At 42.0% G+C, this 15,265-nt stretch overlaps 1 protein-coding gene across 1 annotated transcript in view; it reads right to left on the bottom strand.

Moving 5' to 3' along the window:
• MYH9 (myosin heavy chain 9) overlaps window positions 1–12,203 on the bottom strand; it is a 69,818-nt gene extending 57,615 nt beyond the window's left edge. Inside the window, exon 1 of the mRNA XM_033057797.1 lies at window positions 12,072–12,203. The gene's annotated coding sequence lies outside the window, so the exon portion shown is untranslated. The remainder of the gene's footprint in view (window positions 1–12,071) is intronic.
• Window positions 12,204–15,265: the final 3,062 nt, after the last annotated feature.

Raw genomic sequence — 15,265 nt, 5'->3', positions numbered from 1 at the left:
AGGAAGACAGACCATCCTTGTTTTGAGTTTAAATGCCTTCTTCCTAGTATTGTTTCCAAAAACGACATACTACAGTCACTTCCCCATTAACCCAGTATGTTCCCTTATTGTGGTTCATCGCAGTCTGGAGAAGAAGCTGGTCAAACTTTGCTTGTTTTCCATTATTTCAGGGTCCAAAAAACATTCTCTGCCATTTAACAAACTACATAACTGTCACAAAGATGCAATACAGTCACAGAGACAAAACAATCTCTACGGTCATAGGATGGGATCAAGACATCAGTATGTAGAGCAACTTAAAAAAAAATACTACTAACTGCCCTGTTGACATACATATTTCCCTGCAGACATTCTTTTGAGAGGAACAAGTCAAACACTAGATTTAACTTAAGATGACATGCACTCCCTTTGAATTACGCAGAATTACCCCAAACCCTCACTGAAACACAGTCATATGGACAGAAGTTTGCCTTAGTCTCTTGCAATTTCATAGCCTTAAGGTTTGAATTATAAGACTTCACACACACTGTACTTAAACCAACAAATGCTTCCCATAAACCTGGGAACAAACACTTCATCTAGTGTGAAAAGGTCTAAAAGCTACCTCTGCTTTAAGGTTCCTTTCCTTCAATTATAAGTGTTTTGCAACTGCTAAAAACACAGAACATAACCCATTTAATTTTCAGTAACTATTTGTATTACATCTCCCATTCCCCCATGACATTTACTGTCAGCAGCCACAGAATTGTTCCTGGGAGTAAGCCACTACTTGATAAGATAAGCTTCACTAAACTATGGAGCTAACAGCTGAAGCAGAAATAGAATTCATAAGAATTCTATTCTTATTTCATAAGAGCATTAATGCATGGGTTAAAGCATCACACAAGTATTAGAGCAATGGCTGGGCAAGGAAACACCTCCAGTTTGAGTTACCTAAGCCATCATTATAGTAGGGATCCCCACACTGATCTTTCTTGGCTTCAGCCTCATTCCTAGCAAAGATGCGTTACTACACTGGAATAGACAGTTTTATTCACACACTGTTTCATTTCCCTACTTTAATGAATTATGAGAAGTCTGTGAAATACCATGCTATAGAGGATGCAAAATAACCATAATACATGCACTGAGCCCTTGACAATTCAGATCACCACTCCAGAACTTCACTGTAAGACTGAGTCTGTGTGAAAAGGGACATAAATGGATAATTACTGGAAGTTTTTTTTAGTTTCATATCCGCCAGTAAGACATTGTTACAAATTTTCTGTGATTTTATATTAAACAATCCTCCCACATGGTTTGCCTAGTGGCCTTTCTACTTGCGGTGCAAGAGGAACTACCCTGAAGGGTGACAAAAAGAATGAACAATAAATAGCAAACATATTTAGACTGCAAGTTCATTTCCCTTTCTTTAAAGGGTTCACTTTTCAAAAGCAGTTCAGGAATACAACTTTCCTACCACTTTCCAAGCTGTCTTACCTTTAGCAGGTTGTCAGAGGGTGCAATGCAAGACAAAGGCCCTTTCACAGAATAAAAGGAATGTACGCTATTTCTATAGGCAAGACAAGACTTTTGCACTAGAAAATTATGGCACCACTGGTTACTTATGGCCCTATTTCGCATACAACTAAGTTGCACTCTGTGAAAAAAATTGATTATTTTTTAATACACAGCATTTAAAAAACAATCTGACTTTGAGAAGCTGCTAATGATTCTAAGTTTGGTCAGTAACATTCATATGATGGGAATCCCTGCTAAGCATATGATCTGAACAGCTAATACTTGCATTATTCCTGCAACTCAACTATTTCGCTTTCCCCAGCCAGCTGAATACAGTTCATCAAATCAGAATTAAAAGCAGCTAGAAAGCTACACTAAACTAGCCTTAAATAGACTTTAGTGGCCAGGTTAGCTACAGTAACCATAAGCTGACAATATAAAACCCCTAACCCACCAATAAAAAACTTCCTAAAATTCCCTTATATTGACTAATAAAATGCTCAGATCTCATTTGTTCAAGTTAAGGTGACACTTCACAGCACCAAGTGCAGTATGTTTATGGAAAAGAAAACTGTGAAGTTTGTTAGCCCAAACTGCTCCAATTTGCAAGCAACACTTACAGAAAAACCAGAGTTTAAATCACTAAGGGTGAGAAATGAATCAGAAGGCGGAGGTGGAGAGGAAAAGAAAGGAAAAAGCTGGCAGGAAGTTGAATTGATGGACAGGTTATATCTGCTTATTTCTCAAGTTCAGTACATTGAGACACACCAGTGCTTGGTGCTTCAGGCTGAATGTAAGAATCATGAATTTCAGTTATCCCACAAGAGAATACAACACCAGGCAAGTACCTGAGCTCACAATTAACACCCCCTCACAGACAGCCCCCCAAGCTCAAGGCACCGAGGTGCACTTACCCTTTGCATTCAGAATGCTGCCATGCAGACTCATTTCTTCTATTTCAGCTTTATTTGGGATTCATAATGACTGCTATTAGGCTTACTGTAGTTCACTGCTTTCCTCTCTAGTCACAGTCTGACGCACACAATACATTGTTGAAAGATTTATTTCACAACTGGAATGCAGTTTGCTGGCAATTATTGTTGCATATTCAGTTTGACTGTAGTGCTGCCCAGACTTGCCAGCTACCCTGTTTATTACTGTAAATTAAACTCAAGGTAGAGCACTAAAATGCTCTCTTTGTATGTGGGGCTCTAAGAACTAAGAAGGAGGAATCTAATTATCTAATGCATAAGTGATGCTTCTATTGCACAGAAGTGACCTACTGGCCAGACTACAGATAAGACTAAAGAACTTAAAGGAAATTCTGCATCTTTCAAGTGGCCTAGAGTTACCTAACACACATCCTCCAAACAGTGAACATGGAATAAATGTTTCTTCATGTCCAGCCCTCTTCATCAGCTGCCAAGCACCCCTCTGGTATGTGTGAAGCAGCACTTGCATATATTCTGCTGTAGCAGCTGACAGAGGGGGGTTGCCCTGGCAGCTGTGACTTCCCATGGAAAAGTGCAAAGGCCACATACAAGCAAGACACCTAGATGCCACTTAATAATCGTCTTTTCTCTCCACTGGATTCAAATACCACGACTATGAGAACAGTACTACAAGCACGGCACATGTACATTTAACAAATGTTAATGCCAATCTGAAGAGGCTACTTTTGGGTACCAAAGACTGAAAACACGATAGTGCAGGCTTCACCATGGGCTACAGAAGCACAGAAATGATCTTGGGCAACCACACTGCATGCAGTAATTAACCACTGTAGGTTATAGGCAAATAAAGCCAGGCATAGCTTCCCTAAGTTAATGCTAGGGAGGGTATGCTTGCCTCTATTTTAATTGCACCTTATGAGTTCAGGGAGACATAAAGACACACTACCAAGTAGATGGCACCAATACAGTTAATCAGCTCTATGAAGCCTGCGCATGCTGTTTGAACACACCAAACACTGATTTAGGGAGGGGGAGGGTAGCCTTCTGTTGATTTCAAGTCCAGTCTTTAGCATGACAAAGCTAGGCTGGCTGCCACCCAACCCATTCACTTTGAATAAATATTCAAAGTTTACAATCCTGCATAATACACTTTCTGCAACTGTTGTTTCTCATTAGTGGAGTACAGTACATGCCTTCTCAGCAGAGGAGAGAATTCCTCTTACAGAGACAGTGTGCCCACAAGGAAAACATTTCAGGGGGAGAACACATTCTTCGTGACCACTCAGCAAAGTAATCCCACTTAAGGAGACAGCTGTAGTTCAGAAAATTGCAGCCCATCCCTGCTGTTCAAGCTGTTTTGCTGGAAGACTTGTTTTCAGGAGGGATAATGGCCTGCGTAAGTTCTGATCAGGCACGCACAGTTCCCTAGGGACATTGCATGAGAGAGAGAGAGAGAGAGAGAGAGAGAGATAGAGAGAGAGGGGAAAAGCTTAGAAAGTTTTAACCTTTATTACCTAAGGGTCCTTCCCTAATATTCTGATTTAGGGCTAAAAAGGTATCAGCCAAGAACTCAGAGGTACAATGTAAGGCAGCTCTACATACATCAATTAGCACTCCCTGTCATCTTGTCAATGCCAGTTTTCAATTCACTGCAAGAGGGAACAAGGAATAAAACAATTACACCTAAATATGGAGACAAAAAATACTGTTCTGGTTCACCCTTTTAGATGCAAATATTTAGCATGTATGCAGCCAAGATAGTCATCTTACAGGAACAATTACTCTTGCTAACATTAACTGACAAATTGCTTTCATCTCAGCATCAATACTACTAACCATCCTCCAGCTCATAGTGACATCAGTGTAAATATGTCCAGTAAATCATTGCTTAAAATATTATTTTTACTTTGCAGCAGAAGTTTCTCAGGACACTTTCAGTTCAATCTACTGTACCAAACTAGAACTGTGTACAAACAGCCTTCAGCTACCTCTCATTTCTTTTTGTTTCAAATAATTCTGCTGCACATTAACAGCAGTTATGGGGATGGCAGGCAAAACCCTGACACAGAGAAGTCTACTGCCTCTACAGGGACCAAGTTTGATTCTCACCCCTTCCAGTAATACATAACAGTTCAATAAGAGGACCTACATCTCTGAGGTAGAGGTCTGGAGAAGAATAACTTCTTCTGGATATGAGAAGACAGCAACTCCTACACAAAGAAGAAAAAGCTACATAGCCTTTACATTCCAGGATGTGTAAGGAGGCCAGGTAGAAAATGTTCATTGTTTTTTAATTTTTATTATACTTATATTTGTTTTATAACTTATGCTCATAAACATCATGTTCAAGATAGCCTGAAAAATCCAGATTGCGACATTTCCCTATTGCATTCAAGGTCTGGCACAGCTTCTTAGCCTTCCATTACAAGCACTGTTCTACAGAAAGCTCCTGGTGCAGCAGAGCACACAAGGAACACTGGTCTGATCTGCACACCTCATCCTCAAGTTTGTCTTATGGTAGCTTACTCCCTCTCTCACCTGTGCTTTCTTCTCTCATTGGCAAATATATCAGTCTTAAAAAGGAACAGCATTAGGCATTGCTAATTTTAGAATTCACCCAACTGTGCCCTCCTGTCTGGATCTCCTGAAACACTGATTTTTGTGTTAGAGGAGAAGAAAGGCCTCATCTTTCGATCTCAAATGAGTAAAAGAAAGGGCATTTGAAGTAGAAACTTAGTCTGGACTATTACAGTCACAGCTATATGGCATATAAAATTTTCTCTATTCTGGCAATTCAAGAAAACACTTTTTTGGTGAACAAAGGAAGTTCCATGGTGCCCATATGAGGAAACAAATGCAATTTGAAAGTTTCCAATAAAGGTTTGCTTTCTGCCCTAAAAGGATAAAAAACAGCATAAGGAAACACTGACCACAGAGTACCCAAACAGTTTTGTGTGTTTCCGCCATAGTTATCAACACGGCCACAGGCACAGACATGGCAGTGCTGTGGTGGTGAGGCACTGGAGCAGGCTGCCCAGAGAAATGTGGATGCCTCATCCCTGGAAGTGTTCAGGGTCAGGCTGGATGGGGCACTGAACAACCCGGCCTAGTGAAAGGTGTCCCTCCTGGCAGGGCATTGGAACAAAATGATCTTTGAGGGCCCTTCCAACCCAAGCAATCCCATGACTCTGCGATATTCCTGTCCTTATCCACACGAGGAAGAGCTGAACCACTGCTGCAGCTGCACTTTCTCCTGACAGAATTAGCAATAATACGACACGGTGATATTTATCAGCTAAGGCCACATCAAGTTTTTCAACCACTAAAGAATTAAAATTTATTTATAGTTCTGCCCATTAGGAAAAAAATTAGGATTTGCCACTTAAAAGATTACCTCCCACCATGTGGAAGAAAACTGATTGTGTACATGTATATGTCAGTGCTACATGGACAATGTAGATAGTTTTTAGAAGTTACATTAATTTGCCTAATAAATTGGCAATCCTTTTATGACTAATACATCTTTCGCATCACATTTGTGTGCTCTCATTTTGCTTTTCCCATCGTATACTGCATTAAACTTGGAAAGGGCCATTAAACCAATTCACAGTAATTTACTGTGTAATGAAATGTCACAGACTTTAGTGTCAGCTATAAAGATTCATACTGCAACATAAACCAGTTCGCTTAGCTTTTATTGTCTAGGTTAAGTCACAAATCTTAAGCCACAGTTTAAAGAGTTTTTGTGCTTGTGGAGAAATCTTATTTGGTATTTATGTTCCTCTAAGAAAGAAAATTTACTTGGTCAGTAGGCAGACACATCCACTTGAAACACAGCAGCATCCAATTATTTAACTATTTTAGGTAGTCTACTATATATCTGCATCCATACTTGCATTTATTTAAACAATTCTGAGAAGTCTGAATACATTCTATTTGACGTCAGAAAGGGATAAAAACCATTTCTATCTCTGAACAATGGGAAAAAAAAGTGATGTCTGAACCACAACTATGAAGAATAAAATATAGTTAAGTGGCATTCTGCTAAAAAAATAAAATTCCACTAATACAACAGAAATATTTCTTGGACTACTTCATATGCATTTACAAGCAAAAAGTAAAGTTGTTTTCTAGATAGTTACTGCAATGAGGAATTTATGAATTAAATTGCAGTTTCTGGTTATCTTCATCTCACATCCTCCCTTCTGACCTGTTCCACTAACTGTTAAACACACAGCTACCCATCCTCACAACCACCCAAAAAATCCAAAGTAAAACGTCAATACCTTCCTCTACATTTTAAACTATGACTGACATAGCCAAAACAGAAGTGCAAAAATCAATTTACCTTATAAACCAACTAGTTTCAAGTGCTCAGCCAGGAACTTTCTAATCCAGTTCACTGGTATGATTTCAGATTTACATTCAGCATTTCTTGTGAAGTTCTTTCATCTAAACACTCTATCTGTTCAAATATGTCTAAATCCTAAGATAAGGTTTCTTTTTCTTAAATTGATAGCACATCAATGAAAATTACTTTGTTCACACATTCCAAAATATTTGATTTTATCAATTCTGGCACAGAAAGCTTGGAATCTCTTGCACTAAATGGCAAGCACACCTACATGTAAGTCCCTGTCAAAAAGAGCTTACTCACTAACAATTGACCTACAAACTGATATTAGAGTTCTCTTAAGTCTGTCACATTTGGAAAAAAACAGAAGCAACCAAATTTTAAATGGAGATTTAGCTGTAGGTTTCTTTTTTTTTTTCCTTGAACATTTAAAACAACTCTGTTATTAAAATTAACTGGATTGGTCGTTGGCCATAACCAACTTTAACCAAAGTCAAATCTACTGCACCTCCAAGGTTCATTAAAAGAGCCCAAATTCAAACGAACTGGTCAAATCTTGAGCTTGAAAGAAAAACAGGTGAATGTACTCTCATCACTACAAACAATAAAAAGAGAAGTAAACTATTACAAGAGCATGCTGTAAGTCTTAGACTTTAAACAGGAAGCTGCCCAGCAGGAAAAAAAACCCCTCTGACTGCACACAACTGAAAAAATAGAGCTGTAAAATTTCTCTAAACCTTTTTTCTTACAAGTCTGAACGCCCACTTTGCTTACACACAAATCAGAACTCAAGTTCTGTGCAGAGGCATATATCACAATGGACTTCCTGCCAAGACCCATTAAAATGGTAGCTCTTGGTGAATGGAAGTATTCATCAGTTAAGGAGACTTTATCATACAGATTTCAAAGTTAAGTTTCCCTTAACATATTAATTATTAGAGTTTACTGAAGTCGCTCATCCATGTGGTTTTATTTACAGCTCTCAGTAAAGTCAGCATACATGCATTAGGAGAAATTTAAGTTTCTAGTCATGAGGACAAAGCAGAATCCAAACCCTATGTACAAAACTCTAGAGGCATAAATTTCATAAATAGGTCACGGAGTCAAGACACAGCATTGTGTTTCATTATGTCTCTCTGCAACCAGCAGCGATACATTTGTAATACTTCTACAAGAAATAATTTACAGTAGACAAAGTATGTCAAATCAATTTTCCAGTTTCCCTTTCGCTATGTTTAAAAAGGACATGACTTGGCAGTACTAGCTCCAGAAGTATCACACAATGCAATCAATCACAGCCCCATCACCAGAAAACTGTAGCCACTACTATCTCTCCAGACTCTTTGGGATGCTCAGAAAGGCAAGATATTGTGATGAACAGTAACAGGTCAAAGGGCCATTAATTGAAAATGGGTACTAACCCATTATGCTGAACACAACTGGGTTGGAGTGAGGTCAGAAGCTGTTAAACCACTACAGTGGCCTAGGACTACAAGACAAATGTGTTGAGATTATTACTTCAAGTACTCCGAACAAGTTCTCACAGCCACTGAAGAAAAAAGCGAAGCGGATAAACCATAATTAAGATGAACTTGTAAATTGATGCATTTCATTTAGTTGGACAACACCCATTTGCATTAGCTTCCAGGGCAGAAGTTGCATTTGTGTTTTTGCCTCAGCATACTCTATTAAAATCAGGTTGCTAGTTTCCATGTCTTTCTACACTAGAAAACTCAATTAGAACCATGGTGTGGTTAAATTGAAAAGAAATTTAAGGTACAAGGTCACCGAGCCACCATTAAGTTAGAACAACTGCCAGCAAAAACAATGCTGCTGTAGGCAATCCTCTGTTATTATAGTTTTGTTCCAACCCACAGAAGACTTAATGTCAGGCACACAATTTCTCTACTTAACATGCAAACACCTCTGCCTCAATTATAAACTAAGAAAGCAAAGAGTAACGAGATATTTATACAAGAAATCAAAGAAAAAAAATTATGTTAGAGGGCACCAAGTGCACTATTAAGTCAAACCAACAAAAATACACTAAATCATACACTGAAGATTAAGGTTTTGGACACCTTTTAGTAGACGTGCACACTAATTCTGAGCCTCTGAAATGCACTCTATCCCTCAGTTAGTTTCAGCATGTTACCCAATAACCTGAAGCTACCACACAAAAAAGTAGATGTACTGTGGGGGTAGAACAACCTTAGCTTTGACTTCCCCTTTCAGTAAACCTTGCATTAACTAGATGAGTTCCTGTACCTCCCATGGGCCCACTTATAATCTCACCCTATTACAGTCACACTGATCCATAAACTACATCAATCTGGGCAAGACACAGGCCTAGGGATGGGGTGGAAGGCTGAGCAGAATCAGCTCAGAAATCACAACACCTCTGACACGTGCCTGGTCTCCTTTGTTCTGGAAATTAACAGAACCAAATCTGAAATTTGAGTAGAGACAGACTAATCTGCCAGTACAACTGAAGTATATTTTCACAAAGCTAGCAGTAGCTGATATGCATGCATTCCCTCATACCTGCATGTGAATAGCCTGACACACGACTAACCTGTGAATTATTAAATTAAAACAGTCAGTACATTATTTTTAAAGACTTTCCAAGACAACAATGATTCGAGTTTTCGAGATAGTTTGTTGAAGTGGTAAATGCAAGTCTCACATTTATAGTAGATACATTTGCAGTGCCAAGTAATGCTGCAAAGAGACTCAAGCACCTGTGACATACAACTGCAAGGCAGTTTTCAACTTGAAGATGAGTGAGTAATAGAGCTATCATTGGTTTCACAGCTTGAACACTCTCCAACATTTTGCATAATACCGAAATAATGTGCTGGACAACAAAGATTATTTCGGCTTCCTAAGCGAGAGATTTTTTCTAATCTCTTTCCTATGATTTTATGGGACAAGGTAGGGTTGGGTTTTTTTTTTCATTATTATTATTATCATCATTACTTTTTCATTAGATTAATTCAAAAGATTATGATGTAGCTCTCACAAGCCATTTGTCTTCTTAAACCATCTTGAAGCACATAAAAATCTACCAGTAGGAAATAATGAAAAAATTCTTATTCTTTATCTCTTGAGAGGAAATTATCATGTGGCAACTTTTTTCTTACAAGATTAACTTGAAAGAAAAAAAAAAAACAAAAAACAAAAAAACCCAACCAAAAACCAACTCAGGACCATGGCAGAAATATCCTAACAATCTACACAAAGGCTAATAACAAAACTTCAGTTTCTCCACTCATTCTTTTGGGGCAGACAGAACCTGACTATTAAGTCTTCCTGTTTATACAGAAACAGACACAGGCTACTCAGCAGCGCAAACATTTCTCCAGAGGTCGCAGACTCTTCTCCAGAGATCTTCCAAAATCAGACCTTGGCTACACAAGTCAAGTATCCAAGAGATGACACCAGATTCTAAGAAGAACCACATCACTCACCAGCTTGGCGCCAGTCACACTCACTTTGACATTTCAGGTCAGTAAAGAAGTTCAGGTCCGCATTTCTACCCACTACTACCAACGTTGCTTCTACTTCAGAGGTATAGAAAATTTTGCCTGTCCACCTCTATAAAAACAGCACACACACTATGAATGAGCGCAATAAACCAAGCTATCAAGAAGTAGAACACATCAATTCCAGCAGCTCCACCTGATACGGAACATCACGGAACTGCTGCATGTTTTCCTTGTAGTTATTTTCCCAAGGTCAGAATAGCATAAAAGCTTGTGTTTATACAGTTTGGGAAATTGTGATTAAAAACTTCAAAACCCTTCTATGCCACTTACATTTATCAATTGCTTTCCCCTCATTACAACTCTCTAGTTAATAAAAATATTTATTTATCTCATTGAAACCTTGTGAGAGCACTACAGATCCAGACAGTGCATCTATGAGTCAATACATATCTGCACCAGGATTTGCCATTTTTGCTGGAATGCCATCGATAAGTGAACTTAGTCACATTGTGACCTAGTGAGTAATTCCAAAAGCATTTTACAGAGGCAGTAACTGATTAGAGGGCTGTTACTTTGGAGTTAAAACTTTACCATACCTAGTCTTATGAACAGGAGATGTATACAAGAGTCAAGAATGTGTAATTTAATCTTTCAATCCATGGTTCAACAGCCTCCATGTAAGTTACCTTGTATTTCTTTACAGCAGACAAATTATAAACGGACCTTGGCCTGCAGACAACGCTGGTATCTTTACAAGTTTGAAGCATAACTTTTTATGCACTATTTGTGAGATTCCTGTTTAGGAAGACCTGCCCAGTTATAAAAAAAGCTTAGGTTCCTAGTGCACTCTGATGGGAGTGTCGTTCAGGACACCATGACACAGGATATAGAAGAAAAACCTAGAGAAGAAAGATCAACAGAGGAAAAAAAGAAGGAAAGGAACTGTAAGGAGGAAAAGAAAGTGGAATAAAAGAGCCACTGCATGCAGAGTTTGCTGACCAATGAAGTTTACTTCTGAAAAATCCCCCTTTATTACCAGAAGCGTGTTGTTCTTTTAAAACTCATTTCACCCTGTGTTAAGGAAAATTAGGAGCAATCCTCATTAGACTCTCTAGGCAGGCACCATGCTCGGGGGCTATGAAACTTGTTACTTTCCACGCCTACCGAGGACAAGCTGGTAAAGATACCACTCAAAGCCGGCGAACTTTTACTACTCGGTTGGAGGTGATGCCTGAAAGCACAAGCTATCTGCAAGAGCTCTCGGTGCAAGCTTCATCTTGCCCTGTCACTCCCTCCCCCCTCCCTCCCGCTCTCCTGGCCCAAACCGAACGAGGAAGTGGAGCCGGGCGGGCGGGCGGAAGCCAAGCCCATGGCGGTGTCTGCAGGAGGGCTGTCAGCCCGTGACTCAGGCTGCAGCCCTGACAGCCCCCGCGGGCCGGGCACCGGAGGGAAGGAGGGAGGGAGGGCAAGGAGCCGGGGCCGGGGGAAAAGAGCGCCGATCACCCACCCCACCTGCGGGAGGCCGGTTCGCGGTGTGCGGGGAGCAGAGCGGCAGCTCCGCGGGCACACACGGCCCCGGAGCACAGCGGGGACACGGGGAGCACCCCGGCACGGCAGGTCCCGCGGGCACGCAGCGGCAGAGCGGCAGGACAGCGGAGCCTTCTCGCCCGGCCGGACAAAGAGGCGCCAAACCCGGCGAGGGAGGGAGGGAAGCGCGGCGCCAGGGGGGACAAACCGGAGCCACCCGCGCCCACCGCCCCGCCCGAGCGGCTTCACCTGAGCCCGGCTACGGTGGAGGGAAGGAAACGCCGCGGCGGCGGCTGCGCTCCTCACGGCAAGAGTGCGGCGTCCTCCAGCTGCGGCTCCTCCCGCGGCACCGCGACCGCCGCTCGCTCACCGGCTCTGCTGAGCCGCCCGCCCGCCCGGGCGGGGCCGCCCCGCCCCCCGCGCCGCCGCCCGCCAATGGCGCCGCCGCCCCCGGAGACTGACGGCCGCGGTGACCAATCGGAGTGGCCGAGGTGTGCGGAGGCTGAGGAAGCCGTTGAGCCGTTAGCAACGCCCGTGCGCCCCGCCCGGCCCCGCCCAGCTCAGCCCAGCCCGGCCCCGCGGCCACTCGGGCGGGGAGCGGCGGGGCCGCAGGGGTTCGGGGGAGTCGAGCGCTCCATCCCGCCGGCTGCTTGGTCGGGCAGGGCTCCCCCACTTCGATCCGCTGGGGTCGAGCCCTGCCGAGCCGCCCCTACAACGCCCCACGCCGCGCCAGCCCCACAATGCCCCGCGCCGGCACTTGGTGCTCCCGAGGGCAGCGGGTGCGGCCGGGGCCGGGACCGGGAATGGGGCTCGGCGGGGCCACGGCCTGCGGGTCCCGCCGCCGGAGCCCGTGCCTGAAGTCCTCCGAGATGGGAATTGGAGGTGGGGGGTGTCCTGGTCAAGAGGTTCCCACTCATCCTTGCCGTAGTGCACAATACCTGCGACAGGAAGATGCCTGTCAAAATTTTCTTTCAGAGTCAGTTAGGTTGGAAAAACTCTTGAGATCGTGGAGTCCAACGTGTGACCGAACACCACCATGTCAACCACACCGCAGCACTGAGTGCCACGTCCAGTCTTTCCTTAAACACCTCCAGGGATGGTGACCCCACCACCTCCCTGGGCAACCCATCCCAATGTCTAATCACTTTCTTTGAAGAAATTGCTTCTAATGTCCAACGTGGCTCAGCTTGAGGCCATGATATCACCCTGTCACTGGGTGCCTGGGAGAGGAGACTGACCCCTACCTGGCTACAGCCTCCTTTCAAGCAGTTGTAGAGAGTGATTGGGTCTCCCCTGAGCCTCCTTTTCTCTAGGCTCAACAACTGCAGGTTCCTCAGCTTCTCTTAAGACTTTTCCTCCAGATCCTTCACCCAGCTTTGTTTCCTTTCGCTGGACTGTAAGAGACAAAACTGAGGCAGGCAGAAGCATGAGTGTAAATAGCCCCTGATGCTGCTGAGGTGCTTGAACAGCCAGTGCATCTGCTCACAGAGGCCTGAAAAGCATATTAAAAGGGTTACTGAAACACTGAGGTGTGAAAAGACAAAGATGGTGTAATTCTGTCTCCTCATATTAAGTGGAACTTCAAGATGAGCTAAAGGAGGAAGCAATAGCCAGGATGCAAGACCAAAGTCCTTCTGAAAAGAGTACAGCGTATCTTAATCCATATGTCAGATCCAGAAGACCAGATAAGATTTACTGCACATTTTATGAGCCTATAGAAATACAAGGCTTTTTCCCTTTATGGCTTTCTACTTTGTACAAGGAGGGTACGTTTGCAGATGTAGGTGCCAGTGACAGAAAATGCTAGGCAAGATTTACTGGTGACAGTATCAAAGCTACAAGCAGAAGAGGCAAATGAAGTTAAAGAGGCTTCAATAAAGAGGGAAGTTAGTGGAGAAGTATCTAAAGTAAACATTTCTTCTCTGAGTGAAACACTTCAGGCTTAGAAAGGTTCACTGCAGCAGTTTGGAAACAATCCTAAACATTTTAATCTCAAGACACAGAAGACAGTGGGAGAAATCACTGAAAGGTTGTACAGTGAGTATCAGGATCACAGAGGTGTCACTGGCAGAGGCAGAGGTGAGAAATATAAATAGAGATGCAAAATATAAATGAGAATTTAATTTTGCAGTGAGAAGAGAATATTCAGGGTAGGTCTTTGCTAGTACTTCAAGGCAGAAAATGAAAGGAAGCTGGAATTGTGACAGACAGCTACCTACATAACCAGATACCTTTGGAATTACTATGAGGGTGATGAGGCACTGGCAGAGGTTGCCCAAAGAAACTGTAGATGCCCCATCCCTGGAAGTGTTTAAGGACAGAGTGGATGGAGTTCTGAGTAACCTGGTTTAGTGAAAGGTGTCTGCCCATGTCAGGGGAGTTGAAACTGCCTGATCTTTAATGTCCCTTCCAATCCAGACCATTCCATGGTCAAACAATCCAGTGGCTCTTATTGAGCTATGAAAAAAAGTGACCAACATATGGAATGGATATTTACTGGCTGAAAAAGAGGGTTTTAAGTTCTTCCACAAAAATGAAGAAGAATTAAAATAGTGGAGGTAACCAAATATGTCAAAAGCTTCTTAAGAACATGAGAAGCTTCATCATTGGCCAAGTGGCTGAGAAAGGAGTCTAGTCAGTATCAAGTCGAAACAGAGCTTTTAAAGGAGGAAAAATAGCAGATCTTAACTAGGAAAACATATACAAAAGGCACTAACAGCAGTAGTTATTTTGGAAACAGAAGATAATGACTGGGAGCATGAAATGCAGACATAAAAAGGCTGTCACAAAGTTAATTTTGAAAAGTGTTTAATATTGGTAATTTAATTTTTTAATTCTTTGACTCTCACACTTGCATATGTTCTCTTCCTGATGCTCAGATTTTAAGGCTAAGGTCAGACTAGACTGCCTTCTTAAGGTTTTTTTCTTTTCTTTTCTTTTTTTTTTTTAAATATAAATCTAAGAACTTGGTCCCACTCCTGTTTAATTGAGAACAAAACTTTCTTGTTTTGGCTTCATCAGTAAAGCATCAAAACTGAGTTCAGAACAAAGATTAGTGCAGGTTTACACCATGCTTCCCCTTCACAAAAAGTGTATCCCATCTCTATAGAAAACTCTGTGTTTCCCTCACGGTCTGATTTGTAGATGTGCCATACTTGAGGCAAGTCAGATTTTAAATGTCTGTTTGCTGTAGCTTGATTACCTTGAAAACAAGTGCAATAGGTTTTTGTTGGCAGGAAGTTACCCAGGAAAGGGGACACACCTCTGAGAAAAACAAGAATGACTAAAAGAGCTATCAGACTGATTTTATACATCTCTTACTTTTTACAAAGTCACAAGATGTTTATGTGGATCTTTCTGATCAACTTCACTCACATCTTCCATCAGTGTTTGCAAGCCAGCAACATTTGGAAGAATGAACCTGTAATGGCACTGAATTCTGG

This window comes from Catharus ustulatus, chromosome 4, assembly GCF_009819885.2.
Source record: "Catharus ustulatus isolate bCatUst1 chromosome 4, bCatUst1.pri.v2, whole genome shotgun sequence".
Taxonomy (NCBI): domain Eukaryota; kingdom Metazoa; phylum Chordata; class Aves; order Passeriformes; family Turdidae; genus Catharus; species Catharus ustulatus.
The sequence above is the reverse complement of the archived record's forward strand: the minus strand, read 5'-3'. Positions and strand labels throughout refer to the sequence as shown.